Source organism: Nicotiana tomentosiformis, chromosome 8, assembly GCF_000390325.3.
Source record: "Nicotiana tomentosiformis chromosome 8, ASM39032v3, whole genome shotgun sequence".
In the NCBI taxonomy this organism is placed as follows: Eukaryota; Viridiplantae; Streptophyta; class Magnoliopsida; order Solanales; family Solanaceae; genus Nicotiana; species Nicotiana tomentosiformis.
The window spans coordinates 34,964,936-34,971,467 of NC_090819.1; positions in this window are offsets into that span (position 1 = coordinate 34,964,936).

A 6,532-nucleotide genomic window follows, 5' to 3' on the forward strand; every position below is an offset into this window, starting at 1 on the left:
TGCCTGAACATCAATAGACAAAGGCCTTTACACATCTTGAATAAATGCTAAACTCCCCATACTCTCCGCCTTTCTAATTAAGCCATCCACTACCATATTACCCTTATCCGGATGATATAAGATAGTGATAACATAATACTTCATCAACTCTAACCCCCTCTGCTGCCTCAAATTTCAATCCTTTTTCTTGAATAAATGATGAAGACTTTGATGATCCATGTAAACCTCACAAGACACATCATACAAGTAATGCCTAAAAACTTGGGCGCGCGCACAATAGTTGCTAACTACAAATCATGGACCGGATAGTTCTTCTCATGTGGATTTAATTCGCATGATGAATAGGCAATCACCTTACAATTCTCCATCAACACACACCCAAGACCAACATGCAAAACATCACAATAAATAATATACATCCACGATCCTGAAGGCGACATCAAAACTAGAGTTGTAGTCAAAGCAGTCTTGAGCTTCTGAAATATCTCCTCGCACTCGTTAGACCACCTTAATGGAGTGCCCTTTTGAGTCAACTTGGTGGTCAATGGAGCTTCAATAGTTGAGAGTCCCTACACAAAGCAACGATAGTAACCATCCAAGCCCAAGAAACTCCTGATCTCTATAGCGGTAGAAGGTCTGGGCAAACTACGAACTGCCTCAGTTTTCTTCATATCTGCCTTGATCTCATCACTAGATACCACGTAACCCAAGAATGCCATAGAATCCAACCAAAACTCACACTTGGAGAACTTAGCGTATAACTCCTTCTCCCTCAAAATCTCGAGTGCAATCCTCAAATGTCACTCGTGTTCCTCCCTGCAACAGGAGTACACCAAGATATCATCAATGAATACAATGACAAATGAACCCAAATAAGGCTGGAACACACTATTAATCAAATGCATGAAAGTTGTTGGTGCATTAGTCAAACCAAAAGACATCACCAAGAACTCATAATGCCTATAACAGTCCTAAAAGCCATCTTAGTAATGTCAAAAGCCCTAATCTTCAACTGGTGATAACCCGATCTCAAATCAATCTCCGATAACACCCTAGAACCCAAAAGCTAATCAAACACATCATTGATATGAGTTAATGGATACTTATTCTTGATAGCGACCTTGTTCAACTGCCTATAATCAATACATATCCTCAAACAGCCATATTTCTTCATCATAAACAACACTGGTGCACCCCAAGGTGTAATGTTCGGCCTAATAAACCCCTTATCCAACAACTCTTGCAGTTGTTGCTTCAATCTATTCAACTGAGACATGTGATACGGTGGAAAAGATATGAGCTGAGTGCCACACCAAATTAATCCCAAAATCAATATCCTTATTGGTGCCATTCCCGGTAGGTTAGCAGGAAATACATCTAGAAACTCCCTCATTATTGGAACTGCACCAACAGTAGAAGTAGCAACACTAACATCTCTCACAAAGGCCAAATATTCCAAACACCCCTTCTCTACCATTTATCATAAATGAAATCACCCTACTAGGAGTACGACTTAAAGAACCCCTCCATTACAAACTTGGCAACCCTGGCATAGCCAACATCACGGCCTTGGCATGACAATCAAGAATAGCATGGTATGGAGATAGCCAATCCATACCCAAAATCACATCGAAGTCCACCATATAGAGAAACAAAATATCAACCCTAGTCTTATAGCTCCCAATAGTAATTACACACGACCGATATACACGATCCACCATAATAAAATCACCCACAGGTGTAGATACATGAACAGGAATATCAAAAGAACTACGAGGCATATCCAAATAAGGAGCAAAGTATGATGACGCATAAGATCAATTAGGCCCTGGATCAAACAACACAAGAGCATCTCTCTGAAAAATTGAAACCATACCTGTGATCCTTGCATTTGAGACCTCCACCTCGGGTCTACTCGAAAAATCTTAGCAATGAGCCTAACCACTTCTAGTTGAAGTTTCACCAATCTAACCCCTTCTTCTAGGTGACTTCTAGCTGCATGTCCTCCCCTTCTAGTTATCTGGGCAGGGGGTGGAGGAATTGGTGTTGAAACCACTGGCTGAAATAATTGTGGAGTCGCAACTCTTATGAACCTGGGACAATGCCTCCTCATGTGGCCAGGATCTCCAAACTCATAACAACCTCTAGCTGACTAAGGCTACTAAACCTAAACCTTCCCCTGATGGCCTGAATACCCACTAGAAGATCTATGAATATATAGAGCACAGTATGCGCTTACTGGGGGGCACTAAATGATGATGGAGTTATGGTACTGAAAGGTGGTCGAGACACTGCTCCACGGACCATATGATATGTAGAATGAGTTTGTCTACAATGATGACCTCTGCCAAACTGACCCCTACCTTTAGATGAGGTACCACTAAAACTACTTGAAGGACGAGGTCTGTTATCTCTCCCCATAGCCTCTCATACCTGGCTACGAATATGCTCGATCCTCCGAGCTATCTCCATAACCTAATGAAAGTTAGTCCCAATCTCTGACTCTCGAGCCATAGAAATCCCGATGCCATAATACTAACCCTCGATAAATCGCCTCACCCTCTTAGCCTTGATAGGGATCAAAATAGTAGCATGACGAGACAACTCTGTAAATCTCGCCTCATACTCAGTCACAGTCATGTGATCCTGCCAAATATGCTCAAACTGGCCTCTCAACTTGTCCTTCCTGGTATGTGGGATGTACTTCTCAAGGAACAACTATGAGAACTGAGCCCATGTAAGTGGAGGTAAACCTGCTGGTCTGCCTAAGCTCATAAGTCTGCCACCATCTTTTGGAAGCTCCTCTAAATTGAAATGTAGTGAAGTCCACCCCATTGGACTCTACCAAGCCCAAATTACTGAGTATCTAGTGACATCGGTCCAGAAAATCTTGGGCATCCTCTGAAACACCACCCTCAAAGTGTGGAGGAGACAACCGCTAAAACAACCTCATTAGAAGACATGGCAGGCGAAATCTCATGTCTAGCTGCCACAATAGGCTGCTCCGGAGTACAAGTGATAGGGGTCTGAAATCCCCCTCCAACCTGAGATATGGCCGGGGCTACTAGAATAACTCCATCCCGAGTCAAAGTATTAATGAAACTGACCATTTTGGCCATATCCTCCTGTAATACCAGTGCAGCAATGAAACACTCTATGGGCTGAGTGGAACTGTGGCCTCAATATGACCATCATCATCTAATCATCTACCTGATTCACAAGGGAACCACTAATACTGCCCTAGAATTCTCTTGGGCTCTAGCAGGTGCTCTGTCCCTAGCCGCCATTGTGCGATCCTGGGTGGAAGCCTTGGCCCTACCCGAGCCTCTGCCTCTCCTAGCTACGGTCGGTGGTGCTGCCAGCATCTGTTATCGATGCACGTGTTCTCACCATCTGTGAGAGAGTAGAAGAGACAATTTAGGCTCAAACAATAATCAACGCATGACAAGGAAATAAGAAAAAGGTAAGTTTCCTAAAGCCCTATAGTCTCTCATAGATAGATACTGGCATCTCTCTACCAATCCATAAGACTCTACTATGCCTTCTTGCGACTTGTGAGACCCGTATAACCTAGAGCACGGATACCAACTTGTCATGGCCTAAAATCCTACTAAAATCCATGATGGCACCTAACTGGCTTGCTAGGCAAGCCAACACTCAAATAAAAAATAGAATTTGATAACTAAGCCATTAACTAAATTTATAATATAAAAACAAAGAAAAATATGACATAACTCAAATATCAAATGTGCATAAATCTCAGACAGGGTATACACATGACCATAACTACCTCACAAACACTCCCAAAATGCGGATGTCATAACTAGTCACAAGCATCAAATAAGAGTACAAAATCTTACTTGAGTACAAAGTTTGTCCGGAAATAACAAAGATACAAAGACAGATAAAAGAGTAGGGAAAGGGGACTCCATGTGCTGCGGATCAGATCAAGTAAGCAGCTCACCATGTAGTCTCCAAAATTACTTCTACTCGGTTGGGTGGATACCTCCAAAACTAGTCTCAGAACCTGCACAAAAATATACAGAAATATAATATGAGTACAAAATACGGTATTCAATAAGTATCAAGTCTAACCTCGAAGAAGTAATGGCGAGAGGTCAATAGTCGGGCCTACTATCAGCTCAATAATCATAAGAGGCATAAACAACATACAAAATAAAGCATGACATTATCAATCAAGTGTACCAGAAAAAAAAAAAAACATAGTGAAGCTGGTACGTAAACATGCTTTCCAAACAAGAGATAGCACACAATATCAAATATTTCAAATCTTTCACAATCATGATACAAGTCAAATATTAATCAGGTAAAATAAGATTCACTGCATCAGTCTAAGCTACCAATGCACTCTCACAAATAGAAATGCAGATAAAAGCAGACAAGGCTAAAAGATGACTATGGCTAATCATATAATTTAATTTTTTTTCTCCACTATTCAATAAGTAATTTCATCGTTAAATTCTTCTCATACTAGTTATCATGAATGAAATATTCCATTTAACCACCAATCATGTATCAATAAGACAAGCATCTGATTACGGATCGGCAAAGGGGTTCAATATGGCAAAATAATCATTTATACCCAATTCCCAAGTCATAACCCTATGCATACTTCTAAGCTACATTTCAAGTCATCATGTAGTCATAGAATCGACGAAACATGAATAAAAATTTCACATTGTCCAAACAAGACATAAACTTAAGCCAAACATTTACCGGATATGGCAAACCTAGCTACACAAATAAGTTTGTCACCTTTATATAAGTGGCTCCTAAATCGAGCAACAAGTAGCAAATAGATCATCTTTGGGGAGAATTCCCTCTTACAAGAATAGACACGAGACTTGCCTACACGCAGTAGTCTTCAACCGTCCAAAATAGCCTTTCCTTACAAATCAACCTCCAAACGAGTCGAATCTAGTCAAATACAACTCCATAATGTCAAACAAAGCCATAGGAATCAATTCCAAATAATAAAACATCAATATTTAATAAAATCCCCAAAAGTCAACCCGAGCCTACATGGTCAAAACACGAGTCAATGGGTAGATCCTGACTATCCATGACCCCACTAGTCCAAATATGTGATTAGATTCAAAAATCGAACCCAAATCGATACTCGAATCCCCAAAATATATTCTCTTAAAGTAGAGACAATAACCCCAAAATTTCTCTTCAAATTCATGTTTTAAGTGTGTAAATCTACAGGGAAACAAGAATATAATCAAATCCAAGTAGAATTACTTACCCTCAAAATTATGATGAAAAACCCTTCCAAAATACCCTCTAGTCAAGCTCCATAACTCAAAATAATGAAATATGAACTAACTCTACAAATATAATAAGCTGCCAGGCAATCTCGCTTCAGCTGACAAACAGCGCTTTTGCGACTCCGCCTATGCGAATAAATGCTCGCATCTGTGAGCCTCCCCACACAGGCCTGAAGTCACATTTGCACAACAAAGATCGCTTATACGAAGCCGCTGGTGCGACAAAAGTTCCACTTCTTCGAAACCGTATATGAGCCCACACTTTAGCACATGAGTTCCTCAAATTTCCAAGACAAATTCACAGGTACAAAAAATTCTTCACTTCTGCAACATCGAACCTATGCAAAATTCATGGCAGGTGTGACACACCAGCACTAGATCTGCCAATATACATCAAATTGATCTAGAATCAATCTGAACCACACCCGAGCTGCTCGGGCCCCTATCCAACCATACCAAGAAGCATGAATACTTAATATCAACCTATCCAGATGCACAAAATACCACAATTAACATCCAATTTAAGAAATCGAAGATCAACATCCAACTCTTAACTTCCAACTTTCCAACTTCACCAAATATGTCTGAATCACATTTAAACATCTATGATTTTAACCAAACTCTACACACAGGTTCAAATCGATAAAATAAACATATCCAAAGTCCTGGAACACCAATCGGATCCCGATAACATCAAAGATAGCTCCCAGTCAAACCTATGAACTCTCCAAACCTTTAAGTTGTTAACTTTCAACAAATAGAGCCAAAACTTTTGATGAACCTCCAAATCCAAATTCGAATATACGGATAAATTTAAAATTATCATGCGAACCTATTAACACCATCAAATCACCAATCTGACGGCATTTACTCAAAAGTCCAACGTAGATCAACTCTCGCAACTTAAGCCATCTAAAATGAAACTATGTCTTCAAATTCACTCACAAACCTCTCCAAAATAAAACAAACTGTCCCCGCCAGTCACTAAACAACTAATGAGTATACAAAAAATATCAAATAGTGAAATGAGGCTTAAATGCGCAAGACGACTTACCGGGTCGTCACACGCGGTCCCTTGGGCGCCCAAAATCGTGGTCCATTTTTCTAACAAGAGAATACACCCATAACATTTTACAGGAAGAAAGTGAGTTGACTTTTTAAACTTATCTACAATCAACCTTACCTAGTCATGATTACAACGGGTTCGAGGCAATCCTACCACAAAATTCATATTAATCATC